This window comes from Bubalus bubalis, chromosome 21, assembly GCF_019923935.1.
Source record: "Bubalus bubalis isolate 160015118507 breed Murrah chromosome 21, NDDB_SH_1, whole genome shotgun sequence".
NCBI classification, from domain to species: domain Eukaryota; kingdom Metazoa; phylum Chordata; class Mammalia; order Artiodactyla; family Bovidae; genus Bubalus; species Bubalus bubalis.
The window spans coordinates 17,778,774-17,802,673 of record NC_059177.1 but is presented as its reverse complement, the minus strand read 5'-3'; the positions used below and the strand labels follow the sequence as shown (position 1 = coordinate 17,802,673).

Genomic DNA, 23,900 nt, shown 5'->3' with positions numbered 1-23,900 from the left:
TGCTGCCAGAAGACAGGAGACTCCTGGATCAGAGACACAGAATTTTATCACTCACAGCAATAGTGTAGCATTTTTGCCCGTTTCCTAAGCCCCAGTCCCCATATCGTGCCATGCCAAGTCACTTCAGTCATGTCTAACTCTTTGTGACCCCATGGACTTTAGTTCATCAGGCTCCTCTATCCATGAGGATTCTCCAGGCAAGAATACTAGAGTGGCTTGCCATTTCTTCCTCCAGGGGATCTTCCTGATCCAGGGATTGAACCTGAGTCTCCCACACTGCAAGCAGATTCTTTACCATCTGAGCCACCAGGGAGGCTCCAGTCCACACAGGACCACATAAAAAGAACCATGCTAACGCCTGTACACACAGTGGGTTGCATTACAGGAGAACAACACTGAGCTACAGAAACCCAAATATTTTATAGTGGGCAGTAAGCTCTCTGTTCCAGAGGAAGACTCTCTCTTCTAGCAAGGATGTTTGCTGTACAAATATCCTAGTAAAGACAGTCCAGAGAACAGGACAGATGGGGAAGCACCAGCCACAGGGAAACACCAGAGGCCCGAGGAGAACCATCCCCCAGCAGAACCTAAGAGGCATGCACTGTGATATGCCCAACCTCGGTGTCACTCTGCCTTCCTGACGGCAAACATCAGGACTGAGCGTCATCAGAGCCCTGACTTGGTCCCTCCTTGTGGGGTGCCTTCCAGTGGCTACCAGGACCCACAGTGATATTACTAAGAAAAACTGTGAAGGAGCTGATGGGTAATAAAGAAACTTACTGGTTCCCCCAAGCCCACGGGACCCTTAGCCATGCATGGGCGTGAGAAAGGGAGGCAGGATCAAGGAGAAGGAAGAGAGCAAGCCACGTCCAGTCCTGCCTCTTACTAGCTGGTGGCTATGGCAAGGCACAGAATTCTCTTCTGAGCCTCATTTTCCCCATCTGTAAAAGGGGTATAACAGGAACTAGTTCACATGGTGGTCAGAAGGATGAAATTAGTTTATTCCTGTAAAGTACTCAGGTCAGCATATAAATAGTAAGTACTATATGTGTTAGCAAAACAGAAGAGACAACAGAAATGCAGAAGGAGGAGGAGGCTGTGCACAGGACCCAGACTGCCTAGCTCTGCTCTGGAACAGGGAGCAGAGTCTTAGCTGTATGGTGAAAGGTAGAGAACACTATTATCCACCAGTCTTCTCCCCCTGATCGGGGCTCAGGTGAATGCATTTTCTTACATCACTGACCCTGGTCTCTGACCGCATCTTCATTCATAGATGGGATGTGATGACATCCATGTGGTTGACGATGGGTGGCTCTGACTCCATTTCTTGAAACAAATTACTGCCCACTAGAAAACAGAAATGAATAAATCCTGTTAGAATCTTTTCAAATGCTAAATGAGCACTGTGCTACTATCCCTATTCTCTTTTAGAAATTGACTTGCTCTCTTCAGCAGCCAAGCTTTCAGGACCAAATCATTGGAAGATCATAATGGCGTGAAGGAAAACAGCCATTGCCACAAACTGAGCATACTAACAAGCTAACCAGGCCCAGAGCTGGGGCTTTGCATGCATTTCCTGTCTGATACTCACCATAATGCCCAGGACGGCCATATCATCATTATCCCCAGGTGACAGATCAGAAAGCTAAAGCTCATGGAGGTGAAGTAACTTGAACTCAAGTTCTAAGCTCAGATGTGAACCCAGGCTGACCAGACACCACCACACTGCATTATGCTGCTTCACGGAGCCTTGGGAATCACCTCTCCCCACGCTTGTGACCTACAGAACAGCAGATGTCGGGCAGATTGGCACTGCCACCTGCTGAGTTGGAGAAGTGCCTGCAACCAAAACTCTTAACTCTGGGTCCAGACTTCCACCCTCCCTTCATTCTTTGTCCTCTGATAGCTTCATCTGTTAAGTTGTGAGAAATAAACAGAAAACAACATAAAACACAGAGAAAATTAAGAAGGTCGTGGGGAGCAGGAACCACAGCAGCGTGGCTGGAAAGGCCATTTCCAATTGACTCAAGCCCAAGAATTTCACGGTCGAGCTGAGCAGGGATGTCCACCAGGGGGCGGTATGAACCTATTAAGTGATAAGAGCCTCCATCCAAAGTCACAGGGATGTTCAGAACTTATCTAGTGTTTCCCAAGGATGGGGTCCCCGTGAGTACTGCTGGGACACACGAGGTAACTATAATAGGCACACAGATGAACTCGTAAAAAACTGTAATAATTACGCATCTTCTAAGAAAGTATTGTTCTCTTTTAAACACACTTGACGAAGAATTTGCTTTCTGCCTGAAGCATCAATATTTTCTTGGATTAGAAAGTGAGAGGTTCTTTGGTTCTTTAGCTTCCAAAATACAGCTTCTAAAAGAAGAAAGTGAAAAATCAGATTATGTCATAAGTTCTTCTGGTTCTGTTAATGCTAAGTGTCTGCTGATCGGGATGTCCAGCTGTAGGTTCTTAGCAGGTCATGTAGCCCCATGGCTGCTGCTAACCAGAAAACACTCAAGACCAGTGACTCTGTAAGGTGAGAGAGATGGAGAACCCACGTGGTTGCTCTGCACCTTCTAGAAAATGAAACTAGGCAGAGAGGCATAAAGGAAAACACATCTTCCAAGAGCCTCACATTTTCCTTGGCAATTTCAGGTCATGAAATGCTGTCCGTTGGGAGCAGGCCACCATGTCACACAACTCCTGGGTCACGATTTCCCATCGCAGTCTTCATGAACTGAGGTGTCCCTTTACCCCGGAGTTGTGTAAAGCCCAGCCATACCTGGCGGCCCTGATTATAAGCACTCATTCATCCACACATTCATTCATTAAACAGTATTTCTGAGAAACTGCTTTTTGTCAGATGCTATGGTTGGCCCTGCTTTTAAAAAACATAGAGCCAAAAGTGCTAAGTGTCAGGGGTGAGAGCATGGGGGAAAGAGGGGACACAATTTTGAATTGAGTTAATGCATCCCATTTTGAGAAACCAAACTCTCCCATTTCACAGATGAGGGAACTGAGGTCTTCAGAAGTGATCAGCACACTGACAATGACACACCCAGGAAACAGCAGAGCCTGGTTATAGCCCAAGCACCCTGGCTCCTCCCCATGCTGCGGCCTCCGACCCAGGCTGCCCTCCCCTGACCCACAAGGGGTCAGGAACCTGCTGGGAAAAGCCAAGATCAATGCTCCCATTTCACAGAAAAGCAATTTAAGGCACCCAGAAGACAACCTGGACAGGTTATCAAGATCAACATCCATCCAACTCTGAAACATTTCTCAAGAAAGACATCTTCCAGTTCCTAGAAGTTTCTTCTGGATGTGAATCATAAAAACACTGAATTTGGATTCTCCCTGGCATCTAGCACCTGCTGACCCACCTTTACAAATGCCTCCCCTAAGAAGTGCCCCACACATGCAGATCCCCGCCACCTACACATCTCCTCTCCCCACTCCTACTCTGACAGATTTTCTGCTCCACATTCAACTGAGAAAACCCTTCTGTGTCAATGCCCTGGACCATTTATTGTCAAAAGGGTGGGACGCTAACTGCAAGCAGTTCAGTTTGGATGCATTTCAGTTGCTACAACAGGAAGAGAAAAAAAAGAAGAGGAAGAAAGATGAATGAGGAAAAGGCACTGGAGGGGAAGGAAGATGATGAAGATGAAGGAAAGGAAGAGGTGAATGAAGGGGGAGAAGACTGGAGGAGGAGCAAGAGAAGGGAGTGGGAGTGGAAACTGAAGTTTAATGCAACTTCTACAACATCCCCCAATTAAAAGGAAAGCCATTCTGACTTAGAGACAAATCTTAGCTAAGAAGCAAAAAAAAAAAAAAAAAAAAAAGCTTAACTCTCAAAGAATGTCAGAAGTAGGGCAAGACCACAGAGATCTCTATGGGAATCTCAGCTTCCAGCCCATACACATCTTTCCATTAAATACCTCCCCCAAAACCCCAAAAACACCTGCTTTCTTTAATGTTACTTAAAGTCTCTAAACAGATTGTATATCATTACTAAAAACAAACCAAGGCTATAGAAAGTTTAGATCAAAATTATTTTTCCCTAAAAGGTAAACTGAACCTTGATTTTATTCACATGCTACCAATCTGCTAGCCTGCCCCAGCTTTCCTCTCTTAGGTCAACAGTGGCCGCTAAAACATCACCAAGATTCATTCCAACATCAAGGCTGTTGCATGCCACTTTTTTATGTTGACAAAAAAAAAGGCGAAATAATGTACAACAAATGCTGACTTGTTTTCAGAAAGTGAGAGAGAATATTTACCTCACCACCCAAAGTCAATTTGAGGTGGGTGTATGTTGTCTTTGCTACTAAGTCAAGCTTGAGTTCCAGTAATATCTCTGGGAGATCTGGCAAAGAATGAATGCTGCTGAGGAAGGGGTTCCTTACAGAGTTTCAAATGTGCTCTTCAGCCACAATATCAGAAAAAATGTGTTCAGTTGACCCTTCATATCTGAAAGTTTTGCATCCATAGATTCAACCAACTGAAGATTGAAAGAAAATTTTGAGTTCTAGAAAGTTCCAAAAAGCAAAACTTGAATTTGTCACACACTAGCAACTCTCCTCATAGCTTTTACATTGTGTTAGATACTGTAGCTAATCTAGAGATGATTTAAAAGATTACTTAACAGGAGGATGTGCATAGGTTATATGCCAATATTATGCCATTTTATATAAGGGACTTGAGCACCTGTGCATTTTGATATCAGTCAGGGATCCTGGAACAAACACCTTGGAGGTATCAAGGCACAACTGTATAAACTGAAATTCAAGTTTGAAAAAGTCTTTCCTTGGGTATTCCAAAAATAGGGTGACTGTGACTTTCATTAATTTCATCAAGGTTAATCCCTTTGGCAAAAAAATGAATCTTGATGTTCTGCGATTAGGGCTCAAATCTTCACACAAAAAGGTAAGAGATAACCTGATGTTTCAACAAACTCTTGTTCACCAACTGGCTACCTGAACAGCCAGTCTGAAGCTGAATTTTCCACTCACATACTGGGCAGTGTTTAGACATCCTAAAATACAAATCTTCCCTTGGATTTTTGTCCCAGATGCTGATCTTGAACCTAGCACTGCTAAAATGGCATCAACAGACACCAAATCTTATTTATTTTTCCTAGCTAAGATCATTACCTCAAAGAATTCTGGCAATGCTTCAGAGAGACTGCCAACGTAAGAGGTGTCTCCAGCGCTAAGGACCACAGCACAGCATGCATAAACAAGCAACAAGAACAATTTCCCTTTACTGGTGATGAATTAACCCGAAATGTTCTTTCCTCTGTGAAGTCCTCTTTTCAGCCTTTGACCATTAAAACCAGACAAAACAATACCCCGGAATTTATTTGTAATTTTTTTCTCCAAATTAAGAAACACTCTGGCAACACTCAGGATTCATGGTTTTCATGATTCTCTTCAACAACATTAAGTTCCTGTCATTCTCTGTTTAGATTTTTAAAAAACTATTTCAGTTGTTTATAAGCTAGGTAAATTCCTGATTCTATATTCTAGCACAGTAGCAGAAGAGAACTGCGCCCTATTAAAAAAAGGAAGAAAAAAATTCCATCCAGACTTGTTAAAGGTTTGTTTGAAGAACTCAAATAAAGCTGAGATGCTAATGGCTGGTCTCAGCAGCCTCTCCCATTCGAATAGAACACTGGTTCAACATAATAGAAAGCAGTTGAAAAGTGATTTTAATTATCTGTACTTTGCTGTACTGTTTAATTTATAAAAATAGTATATCATGTCAAGAGGACACAAGAGCTAACCTGAAAGAGCTCCCACCAGCCAAACCTGGAACAACTGGGGCAATAAAAGAAGTAGCTGTAATATTTTACTATAGCCCAACAAATAAATACAATGTCCATGAGCCCAAACTCATATTTTAAAAGACTGAATAAATAAATAAATGGGAGAGAAGTGATGACTCTTCCTTTCAGAAGGACTCCAGTTGACAAAGGAGAAGGAATGGGGGAAACAGAAGCCCCCATCAGAGCACGACAACCGCCATAGTGACTGCAAGATCCACAAGGAATACTAAGGCGAGCGAGCGAAAGGTGAGGAGAAACAGGGCATTCGATGACCTCAGAGAATCCCCCCTCCAACTATTGACTATTTACTAAGGGAGAAACAGCAAGCTTGCTGTGGAGAAGTGGCGGATACCACATACCAAGGCAAGCTTCAGCGGGAACAGACACGCCCCTCATGCACCCCGGTCGGAGGTACCAGAAGGGCACTCAGCTCTGCAGCCTTCTCTCCCCAAACCCATCACCACCATCCATCTAACATGAGGAAACAGTGAGCCTAAACTGAGGGACACTCTACGAAACGCCTGACCAGCGCTTTCCAACATGGTCAAGGTCACAGGAGACTGGTAGAGGCTGAGGACCAGTCAGCAACTGGAGACCAAGGAGACCTGAGGAGCAGAGGCAGTGCATGATCCCTGACGGGGTCCTGGGTCCGAATAAGAATGTTAGCAGGAAAATGGGGGAAATCTGAGTCCCTGTGTTCTCCTTAGTAGCCTTGCTGCAGGATTAATTCTTAGTTTTGATAAATGTACCATGTTAACATCATAGGAGGCTGAGTGGTGGGTGTATGAGAACTCTCTTTGCAACTCTCCTCTAAGTCTACAGCTATTTCACCAGTTAAAAAAAAAAATTTTAAAAAGAAGAAAAAAGTAGAACATGGTATTATAAGAAGTCAAACCAAATAGGAGGTTGAAAGAAAAACTTCACCTGCCCTCTAAAACCAGTTTACCTCCTTGAAGTAACCTGTTTGGTATTGACTTTATGGTTCCTTTTACTCATTAAAAAAATATATATAGATACATAAATATAGATATAGATATAAATTTATTAAGGTTTTCCCTTTGCTTTTTATTTGATTGTATTAAAATAATGGGTTGTTGTACAAAGGTGAATATTTATGGATTTAAACTTTACAGAAATCTCTTTAAAAACCTCCAGAGGGACATTCTGTTGTATGGTGCCCATCAAAACATGGGGGAAGCCTTCTGCACCCTGATTTATTTCTGAAGCTCATACTTCCTGTTCAGAAACCTTCCCTCTTACCCCAAAATAATAATTGGAAAAGAGGCGTGCACTCCCGCGTTTACAGCAGCACTGTTTATAAGCTGAGACACAGAAGCCCTGAACACCCACAGACGGGTGCACAGAGATGATGCAGTGCCGCTCAGGCGCAGAAAGAACGCAATAACGCTATTTGCATCAACTTGTATGGATCTAGAAATGATCATGCTAAGTGAAGTAACTCAAAAAGAGAAATACAAATACCATACGATATCACTTACATTGTGGAATTTAAAATACAGCACAAATGAACATATCTATGAGACAGGAACAGACTCACAAACATAGAAGAGAGACCTGTGGTTGCTAAAGGAGAGGAAGGGTGGCCGGGATGGTGGGGAGTGGGAATGTGGGATTACCAGATGCAAACTATTATACAGAATAAAAAACAAGATTCTACTGTATAGCACAGGGAACTATATTCAACACCCTGTGATAAACCAAAACGGAAAAGAATACACACACACACACACACACACACACACACTCATATATAACTGAATCACTTTATGGTACAGCAGAAATTAACACATTGTAAGTCAACTATACTTCAATAAAATTTAAAAATCAAAACCAAAAACAAACCTTCTGTCTATCTCTTCACTGTACCCTTATATCTAAGTTTCTGACCCACAATGATTTCCTTCCTGGTCTACTCACCTCAACCCACCACCTCAGCCCAGTGATTCTTCTCTGTTTATGCCCCTCTTCCATGGCTGCTGCTGCTGCTGCTAAGTCGCTTCAGTCGTGTCCGACTCTGTGCGACCCCATAGATGGAAGCCCACCAGGCTCCCCTGTCCCTGGGATTCTCCAGGCAAGAACACTGGAGTGGGTTGCCATTTCCTTTTCCAATGCATGAAAGTGAAAAGTGAAAGGGAAATCGCTCAGTCGTGTGTGATTCTTAGCGACCCCATGGACTGCAGCCTACCAGGCTCCTCCATCCATGGGATTTTCCAAGCAAGAGTACTGGAGTGGGGTGCCATTGCCTTCCATGGCTACTTCCCCTTTAAAAGGAAGCAAGTTAAACTTCCTGGCTCCTGAAGATGCCCCAGTTCACTCGGTAGCATGAGCTCCATCACCAGAGTCCAAAGCAGGCAGCAAAGGATCCTTTGAGATGGCAGGGAAGTTGTGACTTTATCAGTATCTTGGTTCCCACCACGCAATGTTTGACTGAAACGTTTTTCAAGTCAAGTGGGCTATATGGTAGCATTATCCAGGATTTTTAGATATAATCCATCCTGAAGAAGTTATATTCTATCCTTTGCAATAAACATGGATCCACACTTGATACAAGCCTTAGAAGTTTAGGGGGAAGGGGTGTTTGTTGCTGTAGTCAGCAGGCAGCACCCCCAGAGAAGAGAGGGAGATAGCAGTGAGAAGAGGGCTGGCTGCACTCGGGTGATGAGTGATGTCAGCAGTGGCCTGTGGGGGGCAGAGCGGCCCCAGGAATCCAGCTATCCTTGGACCCATTTCTGTCCCTCTCCCTATACATAGACAGCTGCAGCAGACTTTGATCCCATCTCACTATTTAATGGAATTTAAAGGCAGATCCATGCATCCTTATTCTGATTTCTTTGGGGAAGAAATAGGGGAGATTCTAACTCCTGAGAGGATGTCATTAAAATAATTGATTTTGATATTCTATTATAGCAACTGTCAGAAGAAAAATTTTTATCTTTATTTGACACCAGCCTGTCTTGGCACTGAATCTCAATCTTTCTACTTACTTGCTGTGTGATCCTGGGACAATTACTTCCCCTCTCTGTAGAGCCTACCGCCCTCATATGTAAAAAGATAATACTTTTATCCACGTAACGTGGTTGCTGTGAAGGTTAAAGAGCTAATGTAGTAAAGTACCCACACTAGAGGTATTTAAAAAGCCTCCAATCTTAAAAGGACAAACAACACAAACTACTTGAAATTAAACGGGTGGGTGGATGGACAGATAAATAGATGTATACATATATATATTTGGCATTTAGAGATATTTTGGTGATCTGACAAGCTCATGTATATGAAAGTGCTTACCAATCCAATTTTACTAGAAAAACAAGCAGACACTGTACTGTATCTCGAAGCTTCCACAGATGCTAAGCAGTGGCTACAGAAAATGGCAGGTGAGGCTAGGCTGCCCTCAGGGCACACCCACAGCAATCTGGGGATTAACCATGCTGGTCCCCTTTCATGACCTATGACCTTGGTGACTGGCTACTGTTCCTTGATAACCCACCACCAAGTGATGGACTCGAGTTAAGGGCCTGAAGGGATTGTCCATGGAGTCAGGGTATTTGCTTGTCTGTGGATGTGAAAGGAGGACTCAGCCGGGCCCAGTGCTGCAGGAAGCCAACGTGGGCCTCCCGGGCCACCCGCCCCCACTCACCACACTTCGCAGACACAGGCAACGCTGCCAGGGCCTATCTCAGCTGCCACTCCTTTCCCCCTTGGGGCCACACTTTTACACTTACCCCGCTATGGTGCAGTGCCACTTAATCTGGGAATTTCACCTTTCAGAACATGACTCAGAATATAGAAGAGAGAGCCAAAAGGTCCTTTGGCAAAGTCAAAGCTACTGCCAGTACCAAGTGCGTGCACCAAAGCCATGCTCGCAGCCATGACTCATAGTTGAGACAGAATTGTAACCAGGTTAGTTATCCGATAGCCCAGATCACAGAGGATTAGAAACAGTGACTTCAGAGGGGGCAGAAATTAGAGGCAGCCGACAATAACAAGGAGTGGCAGTTGAAAGTGAGGAAACAAATACAGTCAAAAGCTTCAAACACCACAGCAATCCGGGTCCAGAGATATTAGAAGCATCATGTCAAGGAGGGCAGGACAGAAAGGAACGTGGAAATGGGTGAAGGCCACCAACGCAGAGCACGGCTTCACTGAGCACAAGGCTGAGCAGGATCTCACTGCTCATGGCCTGAGAACAGACACACAACAAGCAGGACAGATGGAAAACCAGGGCAGATCCCTAAGTCCCCGACCACTGACTGTAGCACCCTGACCCTTCTCCCACACTCAGGATACGATGGGAGGTGCAGATGGCCTGGGGCAGCCCCAGAGGGAAAAGCATGTGGGACAGAGAGATGACGCCCCAGCCAGACACCCCCGTGGCCTGGGAGTCAGAACTTCCGCCTGATCCTCGGTGTTCCGTGACCTAACAGGCAATGGTGAGTAGACGCAACCAGCCCTGCCTGCGGCCCAGGGAACCAGGAAGGACACTTTGGGGAGGGACAGGAGTGTCCCGACAGGTCGGGAGGGGGATCCAGTCCCCTCGCTCATTTCTCTTCCTGTGACTGATGGTGGCAGCGAAGCTCACTGTCAACTTGAGGATATGCTTGTTTGGCTCCTCCTCGGCTAAAGAGTCAGAAGAACTGAGAGGCAAAGGGGAAAGCATGAAAGGGAGAGAGAAGGTCCAACCGCAGAGCTGGCACCAGCCCTGTGACGTCAGGTGCTAAGAAACCTACTCCTGCCTAGACTGCAGACTGAAGGAAGCCAATTCATTTAATTGCAAATTAAACATGCAGTATTCCAAATGCTCAGTCTCTGGCAACATGGTGAATTTACCAAGCATCCTAAGTTAGAGGTACACAGAGTTATATGATTACAGGTTGAGCTGGAGAGAAACTATTAATCATCAATAAGCAGACAGACTTATCAGAGAGTTAGTATCAATATGAACAGCTGGCACAAATCATTAAAATGTGAAGATGAATGTGAAAAGGGGATGGGAAGGAAATTTCCCCAAGAGAGAACAGAAATAATAAAACTCCATAGAAAAAACTGTTTGGCATCACCAGTTACCAAAGACATGTAAGTAGAAACTATGGTGTGTCACATGACATTGATTAAATAAAAAATAAATAAATAAATAACGATAATGCCCAATGATGGCAAGGTTGTAAGAAAACTGGTAAATTCAAATATTACTAGTGGCAGAGTATTTTGGAAAGTATTTGGAAACACTTCTTGAGCCATAAAATTATTGGTACCCTATGGCCCAATGGTCACACTACATGGAATTTTTTCTAAAAGAATCCAAAAGCGCAATGTCCAAAGATGCTAGAACAACAAAGAAAAATTTAAAAACAATCTAAGCACACATGGTATGGAAACAGTTCAGTAAGTTATAACATGTGCACCTCATGGAATATTCTAGAGCCATTTAAGGTGACAATTGTGAGAATTATGTAACAACTTAGAAAATGTTTTTAATATACCTAGTGTGCAAAAAGAAAATGTACAGTTGACCCTGAAACACGGTTTGAACAGTTTGAACAGTTCTACAGTCTGAGGTTGGTTGAATCTAACACAGAGAAATTTGCATATACTGAGGGTCAACTATAAATTATAGTCAGATTTTTAACTGTGTGGAGGGTCAGTGCCCTGACTCCTGTGTTTTTCAAGCGCCAACTGTATAGAGGTAGGGTTACCATTATGGAAAATTTCTGTTTCTAGGGGTACAAAAATAAAAGAAGTTCAGAATATTGAAAAGTGCTGTTAACTCAGTAGGGTGGTAGGGATTAGCTGATTGTTCAGAGGGAAAACTGTCTTAAGTGTTAGTTGCACAGTCTTGTCCAACTCTTTGTGACCCCATGGACTTTGCCCATCAGGTTCCTCTGTCCATGGGATTTTCAGGCAAGAATACTGGAGTGGGTAGCCATACCCTTCTCCAGGGGAACTTCCCAACTCCAGGAAAGAATACTGGAGTGGGTAGCTGTTTCCTTCTCCAGAGGATCTTCCCAACCCAGGGATTGAACCCAGGTCTCCTATACTACAGGCAGATTCTTTACCATCTGAGCCACCAGGGAAGCCTGAAAACTGCTTTATGGGAAGTTAAATACAGAGGGTGCTTCTAGCCAGCACTGCTCACACCCCACGTGGTTCTGTCTTCAAGCCCAGTTTTCCAACATGCCTGCATCCCTCTCCCCATACTGGTCAATCAGGGACTCAGGCTTTTAGTACCCAGAGGTCTGTTCAGATGAGAGAAGAGAAACCACCTGAGCCCCCCTCAGGGAAGAAGCCTGGAAGTCATAAGGTGACCTGGGTTTCCACTTTTTAAAGCAGCTCCAAAGATGTGATCTCCCTCAAGACTCACGAGAATCACAGGAGGAAGTATAATTAGAGAATACTGTTTGGGTTAGAAACTGAGGCTCAGAGAGGTGAACCACCCTCTCCAGGGCTGCCTAGCATATAAGCAGCATAGATGTCAGAGCCCAGGCCTGCTGACTGCACAACCCATGCTCTGTTGGCTCAACAGGGAGGTTACTGGCAGAAGCTTAACTGCCCTTGAAACCTTCATAACAAGAAGAAATTTGGATTCACCAGAAACCTCCCAAAGGAAAGAACACTGATTGTCCAGAGGTTTTTGAACTTGAGCTTATATCAGAATCACCTGGAAGGGATCTAAATGTGGATCACCAGGACCTCCCCTGGTCTGGGATGAAGCCCAATAATCTGCATGTCTGACAAGTTTCCCAGTGATGCTCCGCTGCTCATCCACAGACCACACTTTGAGAACTGCTGGTCTGGAAGTCTTGAGAAGGGCTTCTGCTTAGAGGTGCACTTGGGGCAGCAGGGGGGAACCGATCTCCAGGAAAACCAAGGAGAAAAATGCATTCTCTCGTTAAAGCAACTGGAACTATGCGGGCTTGGTGTTAGTGGTGTAGTGGGTTGGAGGGTGTGGAAATTGAGGGCATAAGTGGTTAGGTGTTGTGTGGGAATAGGGGTGAGACACATGGCCAGTGATGGACAGGCTGGCTGTCTGGATTCCAGCCACCTGGAGATTAGGGTAGGGCTACCAACATCCAAGGCCGTGGTACCGGGGGACAAAGTGCCTGGGGGCAGTCAGCTGACATACAAATCAGATGAACCAAAGATGAGAGTGGCCTTTGGTGGCCTCTACCATGTGCTGGTGTGAGATCACTGCCACGCATTTATGAATGCAGCATGAATGAACCGATCTCACTCAGTGGCTGCACCCCCTCTAAGGTCAGGGAGGAGTCTGGCATGAGGAGGTGAGGATGCCAAACCCAGCTGAACACCCTGAATCACAGTGGCTGGTGTGACGTCCAAGATCCCACCACCAGAGATTAATGCTTTCAGGGAAGGCTCTGGCATCTTCCAGGATCCTCTGTTAAAATGTCCCTGGTAGGCTGACTCATCCATTAGCTCAACAAATATTTACGAAGTATCAGGCAGATGCTAGGCAATATAAAACCTTTAGACAGTCATGAGCTAACGCTTTAGTGGGTGTTAATCGGCAGTCAGTCCATCTCATCTTTATGTAAAATGGTCAGCAGAGTGAAGGAGTAGGGGGCTGAGGAGCAATCTGTGACTTGAGATTTATGTTCTAGGAGTCAGCAGGCTGGTGCCGTTATTCTCATGGTGGCTCCTGTCAGAGCGGCCAGCGTGGCCCAGAGCTCCTGGTTCATGCCAAGTGTCAAGCCTGATGAGGGAGGAGCATGAGTACCAGTGGTGTGAATACAGTGGAAGGTAGGGAGTGGTGAGGGCAGGCAGCAGGGGGCACAGGAAAGATGGAGACATGGGTGGCTGGGTGCTCCCGACCTCAGTTTGACAAGAGCTCCAAAGACATGCATGTAGACTGAACTCCAGGGGAGTGGTGGAGAATTGGGGTTGATTCTTCTGGAAACCCACCCACGATATTCCAGAGGCCTCCACTGTGGAGAAAAGTTGTTTGCAGTCAGTGTGAGAGGGGTCCTGTAACTTTCACTGTCCTTGAAAGTATTCAAAAGCCAACCGAGGGAACCGAGGGAAGAGCACTAGACTTGGAGTCATGAGCCTCAACTTAAGACTCTGGGCTGTGCCATCTATGGTCTGGGAAAACTCAGTTCAGTCACTTCCTCTTTTGAGCCTCAATTTCCTCACTCATGAGAAAGGTGCTAACACCTACATCCTAGCCTCTGAGAGGCCACAGAACAGTGGTTAGAGGTCCTGACTCCAGACTCCGCTGCTGGGATGTACAAGCCATGTGACTTTGGGCCGGTTATCTAACTTCTCTGTGCCTCCATCAATTTATTTGTAAAATGAGGCTAATTATCATTTCTAACAAGATTCCTTGTAAGAATTAAAGAAGATAATATGCGTAAAGCATCTACAATTTCTGGCATCTAGAAAATGCTATATAAGTGTTTATTTCAAAAATGACTGAACAGGATATTGAATTGCCAAACCCATCACCTGCCACAACCTATGGATGGGAAGGGAGGGGATTTCTGAAGGGAATTTGCTGCAGGTACAGGTACCAGCGGGTCCTTTCCAAGCCAAGTCGGGGGAGCCCCAGAGAACCATGTGGGTAGGCTAGGGGGTGCTGGCAGGATGAGTACAGGGAACACAGGCATCCCCTCCTGACTGATCTCTGCTGAGCTGCAGAACCTCAAAGGCCATCCTGAGCACTGAAGAGTTCTGGTGGCGCCAGACAGGAGGTCCCAGGAGGCTGGGGGTTATGCAAGGACAGGCCTAGTGCTGGCCCCTCAGAGAAGCCTAAGGAGGCAGAGGCAGCCTGCAACAGAAAAGCAAGGAGAACAGCCTGCATGCTTGGTGGGCCCAGGGCTCTGACCTGAGTTTTGTCCCCCACTCGTAAATTCGTATTATGAAGTCCTAATCCCCAATGGGATTATCTGGAGTAAGGAGGCAATAAAGGTTAAATGAGGCCATAAGGGTGGGGGGCCCTGCTCTAAGAGGACCAGTGTCCTTTCAAGAGGAGACACCAGAGAGCTCACTGTCTCTTTTCCCCATGTGAGGACGCAGTGAGAACGAAGCTGTCTGCAAGCCACGAAGAGCGCCCCCGTCTGAAACCCAAACAGCCTGTACCTTGATCCGGGAACTTACTTCCAGTCTCCATAACTCTGAGAAATAAATGTCTGTGTTAAACCGCCTATCTCTGGCACTGTGTTATGGCAGCCCAAGTGAAGGCACCCAGGATGCCTGCAAGTGCCCAGGCACCCACAGGACTCTGGAGTCCTGTGGCTACCTCCAAAGTGCAGGAGCCCCTGGGGTGTGCACCAGGGCAGGACCAAAGATCAGGCCAGGAGCTCAGCTGGTGAGGCCAGGACAGAGGCCCCCACCAGGCATTCTGCAGGGAGAGCAGACTAGGGATCGGCCACTTGTGCGCCCGGATGGGTAGCCACAGACAGCACTGGACAGGGCATGGGCACCACCTGGAGTTTCCCTCTTGAAAGGAGACACTCACACCTCTGTCTCTGCTATTGCCTGGTCTTGCTGTACCATGTGCCTCCAATCCCAAATTTCTGGGACTCCCCAGGGAAATCTGACCTGTGTCCAAAAAATTGTTACCATCAACCAATTCCAGGGCTCTATAGGGCTGGCTCTTGTTTCGGTTGTTTAAAGTTCAACTCCAGACACCCACTGGCTGCTGCTGCTCCACCCCACGCTTCCCTGGCCCCAGGCTCACCCACCAGAGTTCCCTCCCCAGGGCTGGAGGCACATGAGGCTCAGACCTCACGTGTACCTTCCCGTGCTGCTAACCCTGTTGATGTCAGCTGTAGCCACCAGGACCTCTCCCCAGCACCTCTCCTCCTGGCTGTACTCCAAGGGAACCCCAGATTCATTAAGACTGAAGGTTTAGAAACAACTTACCCAATCAGACCCAGAATCTCCTGCCTGATACTCCCAGTCAGGGCCCTCTAACCCCCTTACAAAAACTGTCCCAGAATCCATGTGCAGCATCTCTGCACAGGCTGGCCCCGACTCTCCACCAAAAGGTCATCTTCAATTGCCAGCCACGGGCCCTCTTGTTCCCTTTCTGAAGCATCCTGTAACCTGAGGGAGAGCTTTGGGCATCACTGAGTTCAAACCTCAGCACCAGCACTTAGAAGCTGTGTGAGCTTAGGTACATTACTGAGCCTCTATGAACCTAAGTAGCTCCCCCCTTCTGAGTTATGAGGGCGATCCCATGAGAACTAACACGTTACCCCTCCCTCCATTAGGTAACTCGCCTGAAGTCACATTGGGTATGTAGCTCTAGAATCAGGGTGAATCTGAATTTATACAGCCAATTTATATCTCATCTTCTCAAAACACACATCTCAAGATTTTCTGTGTTTAATATCAACGTCAATTCAAAACTATGCGGAATTCAGCTGAAAGCTGCTCGGATTTCTTGACTCAGCTGTGACATGAGTCATTCTGTGCGTACAAGAGCCACTCCTAGCAGCTTCCAGAACAGCCTCGATGTGCAGTCAGCTGCTTCCCGCCTAGTGGAGCTGGCATTCAACGTGACTGGAGCTGGACGCTTGTTCACAATCCTCCCCTTCTGTCAGTGTGAAGCCAGCCCAATCTTTAACCCTATGTCTCTATAGCTCAGAAAAAGAGTTTTATACAGAAAAGCAAAGTTTTTCTCTATCACCTGTGAAAATTCATTCATAGAATTTGCCAGCTGAGCATTTCTGCTCTTTTTGTCTTCTCAGAGAGAATCCACGTGGTATGATTTTCATTTACTTGCTCAACAAATATCTATAGATCTCCTGCTGGGGGCCCGGCACTACGGTCCAAAAAGTTAAATTCAAAAGAACAACTTATTCCCAGTTGCTACTCATTTTCCATGAACCAACTGCTCAGTTAATTCCTCAGAATTGAGTTCAGAAACCTTGAAAGTCCTGCAGGCTCCATGACTACAGGTAACCTGGTTTTAATCAAAGAAAGACTGTCCTGTTCCAACCCCGTTAAATAAATCCACTCCCCTCAACCAGGCCAGCCTGGGGTGGCGCGCATACGAGGCCGCTGCTTCTCCTCCATGCTTTCTCATTCTCTGTTTGCACCCTCCTCTCTCAGTTAGCAAGCTTCCCTCCAACTCCCTGGGCCATCTTGCCACAAATCTAAAGCCACTTTCCCTCCGTACCTTTCGCGGGTGAGGGGCCCAGTCCCTGCTCCAGTGTGTCGTTTGCCCTACCACCACCACAGCAGTTCTCTGACAACAGCCGAGCCTCGGACAAGTCAGTTCAATTCTGACACTATCTGGAGATCGCCTGAGATACCACAGGTTAAGAGCTCGGTTCCAAAAGACTGTGCACCCTCCCCCCACACTCCTCCAAAAACACACATTTCAGATGCAAATCACAAATCCAGATTGCCACCTGGGCTTCTGACCAACTGGCTATAGTTCAGAGGTCCCCATGATACCCACCTTGGGTTCAGTTAACTTGCTAGAGTGGTTCACAGAGCTCAGAGAAGCATTTGACTGATGAGATGAGCACTTTTTTTGTTGTTTACTATAAAGAAATATAACTCAGGGACAGCCAGATGGAAGGCATGCATAGGGTGAGGGTATGGGGGAGGGCCACAGTGCCTCCAGGCCCTCTCTGGGTACACCTCTCTCCCAGGACCTCCACTTGTTCACTAACCCGGATGCTGTCCCAAATGCATCCTTTCTAAGAATTTCTGCAGAGGCTTCATGACAGGCATGACTGATCATCACTGGCCATGGATGACAGTTCAATATCTAGCCCCCTCCCCTCTAGGGAGGTCAGGGGTATGGGAGTGTGACAGGAATGGGGACAAAAACCAAATACATATTACTTTAAATCACATTGCCCCTTTCCCTCATTCTAGCCACTGCCTGCTGCCTCAACTTCCTTGGCTCCTGGGAACCAACCAAAAGGACCACTCTTTGCTTTGTCCACGGAACAGGGATAAAATTAAAGTCTGCCAATAGGACATCTCATTTCACCCAACAAAACTAACTCCTCCTACACTATGGTACATAAAATATGGATGGAAATACGCACATTGACTAAAACTTCTCTTTACAAGCCCATGCCAGCACTACGGCACACGAAAATGAAATGCTATAGGGCGATCCTCACACGACTGAGCAAAACAAAGCCCTGTCTATCTGAATCTGAACAAAATAAGGCCAGTCCCCAACTACAAAAGTTCTATTCCAGTAGGAATGACTTTTATTTACCTGGCAGAAGTGCCAAGTTCATCAGATAAATGCAATCTAATGAATCCATCTGCTCGGCTGCCTCAGTTTAATGATCTTATTAAATGTTCCCAAATGGTTTCCCACTCCCGCCACCGGGGCTGATCAAGGACTCTTTCTTTAAACACTCCATTTAACTTCTGACAGTCATTTCTTACACAGCCTAATAACCTTGTCTCCCTTGAGCCAGTTTAGGTTAAATTTTAAGCTGGAGTTTACCAAGTTTAAGGAGGCTGGTTGGGACATTTTTATTTCCTGTTGGAGCCTCACCAGCCACTTGCTCTATAACACCCAAAGGACATCTTCCTATTTTCCAATGTGTCAAGATCCTTTCTCGGGACTTCCCTGGGGGTCCAGTGGCTGAGACTCCATGCTCCCAAAGCAAGGGGCCCGGGTTTGATCCCTGGTTGGGGAATTAGATCCCATATGCGATAACTAAGCATTGGCATGCCGCAACTAAAGATCTCGCATGCCTCAGTGAAGATCAAAGATCCCATGTGCCATGACTAAGACCCAGCACAGCTAAATAGATAGACAGATATTTTTTTAAAAGATCCTTTCTCATTGTAAATGTACATTTTGTCACTCTTTTTGTCTGAGTTCTTAAAAGATGTATAGTGTTTCCCATAAAAGACCAGCCACAGCTAAACAATTTCACAAGGACTCTGGGCTTTCGTCCACAGTCAGTCAGTGCCCTTCTTACTCACAAAAGCCATTGTAGCCCACATCAGTTTAATACTGAACTTGGCCCTTTCCTCCAAAGCTCATGATGATAGGCACGCTAGGATATGTGAAGCTTTATGAAGACAGTGAGGGGTCACAGGGAGAAGACCCAGATGACAGCAATCACCCTCAAACCCCTATCATGGACTCCTTTTCCCCCTGAGTCTCTCTCCCCGGCCCCAGTCACCAGGCGGCCCCGTGGCTGTGCCTTCGCCCTCCCTACTGGTTCTGAAACTGGGAACCACTGACCCCCATGTTCACGGCAGCACTGTTTACAACTGCCAAGTTACTAAAGCAACCTAAGTGTCCAACAACAAAGAGATGAAGAAGAAACATGATTATATATATATATATATGTATATATTATACATACACACAATGGAATACTACTCAGCCATTAAAAAGAATAAAACTTTGCCATTTACAACATGGTGGACTTGGAGAGTACTATGCTAAGTGCAAGAAGTCAAAGACAAATACTCTATGATATCACTTATTTGTGGAAGCTAAAAAGTATAACAGACTAGTGAATATAACAGAGAAGAGAGTCATAGATTCAGAGAACAAACTAGTGGTTGCCAGTGGAAGGGGCAGCATGCGGGGAGGGGACTAAGAGGTACAAACCATTGGCTGTAAGATAGGATCAAGTTTAAGGATATACTGTGTGACATGGGGAGTATAGCCAACATCTTGCAATAAATGTAAATGGAAAGTAACCTTTAAAAGTTGTGTTAAAATAATAAATACATATGTATTAAAATACGTAAAAAAAGTAAGACTGGGACTCACCGAGAGTAGAGCTCTGAAAACAACTGATGCCAGGTTCTAAACTAGAGATGCTGACATAAGTGGTCTGCGTGTGGCCAGCACGCTGACTCTCCACAGTCCAGGAGGGCTCCAGCCCTAGACCAAGTTGGCCCAGTCCCTCTCCACTTTGGGTAAGCTGTTTAGCTCCATACGCAAGCTTGAGCACCCCTCTCCTCTGCAAGGCAGCAGGGCCTGTGATCAGTTTTCCACAGTCCCTACCACTCCTTATCCAACCCCACACTGAAGCTGAGTTGCCCTCACTTAGTCACTAATGTTTTCCCTGTCAATTTCCCAATAGCTAAAAAATAAATAAACAAATAAAAGGTATGTGTCTTGTCCCCAGGTCTACCCAAAGAGAGGGCACCAGCAAAGCCCTGTGTTCCCTCCACCTGGGCTGGTTTGCTCACGTCTCTTGAGGGCATTTAAATCTGTGACCCTGGCACTGTCTTCATTTCAGGAAGGATGAAATGTCCTTCATTTCATCATCATTCCTGTCATAGGGGAGAAAACTAAGGCTCACGGTCATACAACTGTTAGATCCTCTTAATTTAACTCAGAAGCCCAGGCTCTTAAGATCTACAGGATTCTGCAGTCTCCAGAGGAGCTGTGTTGGTACCCTACGCTATTCCCTGAGAGCTCTGGCTGTTGGAAAATCCCTCCTTCTATGGGACTCAAATCGCTTTTCAGCTCAAATATAATGTTCATATAAAAAGAAAGGGAAGGAAGGAGAGCCTGGGGTCCAGATGCTTTTTGGCTGGCCGTAGGTTCTGTTCAGCCAGGGACCAGCAGTGTCTCTGCCGTCTGGAGAGACCTCCCTGGGGTATGGGGCCCCAGAATGCCCAGACTCAATGCTGAGGGCTCAAAAGGAACCTAGGTGCTTATTCACCAACAGGCAAGAAGCAATGGGTCCCTAGAGACCAGACATAAAGTGTTGGAGGCGGCAGTCAGGACAGAGTGGAGGCGAGAGCCTGGAACACAGGCTCTGATTTGGAGCTGAGGTTGAAGGGATGCACTTTGAAGATGGGAGCAGGGGTTTCAAATCAAAGAACACATGTGGCTTCTAGAAGCTAGAAAAGGCAAAAAAGGAAAGTCTCCCCTAGATCCTCCAAAAGGAGCACTGGACAGTTGACCACTTGATTGGAGGACTTCTGACCTCGAGAAATGTAAGAGAGAAATTTGTTATATTAAAATAAGTTGTGCTCATCTGTTACAGCAGCAAAAGGAAACTAACACCATTAAAGGTTTGGACACTTCCACCTTGGAAGTTGCCTATGGCTGCAGTAACAAAGCACCACAAACAGATTGGCTTACACGACAGAAGTGTATTGTCCTACAGTTCAGGAGGCAACAAGTCTGAGATCAAGATGCCTGCAGGCTCACATCCCTCTGAGGGCACAGGAAAAAAGCCGCTCCTGGCCACGCTCCTAGCTTCTGCTAGATTCCTGCCTTGTAGTAGCATGACTCCTAGCTTCACATCACATCGTCCCTGTGTGCACATCTGTCCCTTGGGTCCACATCTGTCCTTGGGTCCACATTTCCTTTTGACAAGGACACAGTCATTCAGGATGGGGGCCCACCCTACTGAGCTTTTTTAACCCAGTCATCTACAAAGACTCTATTTTTAAATAAGGTCACATTCACAGGTACTGACGGTGATGACTTCCATCTCTCTTAGGGGCACACAGTTCAACCTATACACAATATTACTCCTAAAATCTGCCTCCTTTAAATACATGCTGTGCTGCTAAGCCCATTGAAACTGCCCAGGAGCAGAGACCAGCTGCTTGGGGACAATGTCCACCCACAGCTCCCTGTGGTTCATCACAGTCCATGAGGCGTGGGGTGCTGTGGTCCCCCGACATCCCCTACAGGCAGCAAATGCCTCCAGGTAAGGACCATGTGGCCCCTTCCTCCCACAGCCTTCAGCCCTTCCCTGCTGCCTGTCTCATGTCACCTGAGGCTGGGCCCTGCATTGGTCACTGGTTTTTCTCATCCACCTCCCAGGGGAAACATGCAGCTGGCCATCTCTGCTCCTAACTTCTCCGCTGCATCCTCAGCACCATTGATGAGCCACACCCCCAGTAAGCATTTGCTGAGATGATGCATTCCTCATCTGTGGTTCCCGTCCATCCGCTGAGTCCTGCAAACACACCAGCACCAAGTCACTCTGTGGTGACTGAAGAAATGGTCCCAGAGAAGCTTCCCTACATACAGAGACGCTGAGCTTGCCCGGTTTGTCGGCTTGTTTGTTCAGGCCACGCCATGCAGCATGTGGGATCTTAGTTCCCGCATCAGGGGTCCAATCCACGCCCTCTGTATTGGAAGTGCAGAGTCTTAACCACTGAACCACCAGGGAAGTCCGTAGCCTGGTTTTAAACACTGTTTGTGAGGTGGAGGCATTCTCTGAATGATCAGGGCTCTCGGGGTGCAGCTGGCCTCCTAAGCTCAAGTGAAAATTAAACTGGGACTTCCCTGGTGGTCCAGTGGTTAAGAATCTGCCTGCCAATGCAGGAGACATGGGTTTGATTCCTGGTCCGTGAAGATTCCCCAAGCTGTGGGGCAACTAGGCCCGTGCACCACAGTTACTAAGCCCTGCTCTAGAGCCCACGAACAACTACTGAAGTTTGTGCACCCAGAGCCTGTGCTTCTCAGCACCAGGAGCCACCACCACGAGAAGCCTGCACGCCGCAAAGAAGAACAGCCCTGGCTTGCTGCAACTAGAGAAAGCCTGCACACAGCAATGCAGACCCAGCACAACTAAAAAGAAAGAAAAAAATAAAAAGAAAGTTAAACCCGAGTGGATTCTTTTGAGGCTGAGACCCGATCTGACAGCAAAGTTCTTCCTTAAGACTAACACTGAAAGTGAAAGTGTTAGTTATTCAGTCGTGTCCAACTCCGCGATGCAGTGGGCTATGGCCCGCCAGACTCCTCCGTCCATGGAGTTCTCCAGGCAAGAATACTGGAGTGGGTAGCCATTCCCTTCTCCGGGGGATCTTCCCGACCTAGGAATCCAGCCCAGGTCTCCTGCACTGCAGTTAGACTCTTTACCATCTGAGCTACCAGGGAGCCATTATCATTAGCAAGAGGGCTTACAACAATCCAGGCACTGGGCTTAATGAAGCCAGAATCGGCCACTTATTCACCCATCGTTGAAACCACCCAGAATCAATCTCATCCTTAAGCCTTCAGGGATTTGAGTGAAGTTCTTCTGTTTTTCCCTACTGAGACTCCTCTTCTCCAACCCAAAACTGTTCTTTCTCATTAAGACATGTTTCAAGCTCTTGCCCCATCTTACTCTCTTACTCACCCTCTCTAGATATAATCCAGTTTTCTAAGGCCCTAAACAATGTTCCAAGTGTAGTCTGACTAGTGAGGAGTTAGGTAGATAGCCACCCCCATTGTTCTAGGTGATATATCTCTTTTAATGCATCCTAAGATCACAGTGCCATTTTTGGAATCTATTCCAAAAATCTCCAAGGTCTCTGTAGGAATCAGGTACCATAAGCTGCTACAAAGAGATGTCGTTGTAATTCTTGTGCTATAGCAGAGTAAACTGAAGCTTGGAGAGGAGTGACCTGCTGATGAGCATCTGTCCAATTACTCATGGTTCTCCTGTCTCCAAACCTCAAGTTCTCCCCTCCTTTAACCAAGATATTTTGGTCTCTCAGTTTCTTCATCTGAAAAATGCAGACACTGGATGTCTCCCAGCTCTGGCATGCTCTGACTTGTCTTCTAAATGCAGAGTCCAAAAGCCAAAGGGTGAACAGAACAAAGAAGCCTTGCGCCTAGATCTAAAACTCCCAAGAGAAACAAAAAAGCTCCCTTTTCTACTCCTCATCCCAGCCTTACCTACTTTGGAAACTTGGGTTAAGTGATGCATACTGTTGGGTAATGGTAGTTCTAAATTTGACAGTTAGTCGAGCCTTTGGGCTGCAGCACTACAGCGTTCTTGGCAAGTCAGCCCACATCGTCTCTCCTATTTCTTCCCTGTTCTCACTCCACAAAAGTACGTCTTACTGCACATCCCATTTTCAAAATATTTTTTCCTCTCACTCCCTTAGCAAGCCAAATAACACTCTCCCAAAATGCCTTTAAAACAAGAACACAGAGTCCTCCATAAGCCCCAGGTGCAAAATGGATTTCGGAAAGCCGCTCTTTTTCTGGCCCTGTGTTCTCATGCCAGGAGCACTGCCCCAGGGCTGTCTCAAAAGCTTCATCCTTCACTATGTTCTCAGTAACATCTTCTCCCTGGGTACGTGTGCCCGCTGGTGCCCCAGCTGTTTTTCTCCTGGTGGGAGA

The 23,900-nt window shown here is 46.3% G+C and overlaps 1 protein-coding gene across 1 annotated transcript in view; it reads right to left on the bottom strand.

Moving 5' to 3' along the window:
* Positions 1-994: 994 nt before the first annotated feature.
* OXTR (oxytocin receptor) overlaps positions 995-23,900 on the bottom strand; it is a 55,387-nt gene continuing 32,481 nt past the window's right edge. The window contains exon 3 of the transcript XR_006547552.2: positions 995-1,347. The gene's annotated coding sequence lies outside the window, so the exon portion shown is untranslated. The remainder of the gene's footprint in view (positions 1,348-23,900) is intronic.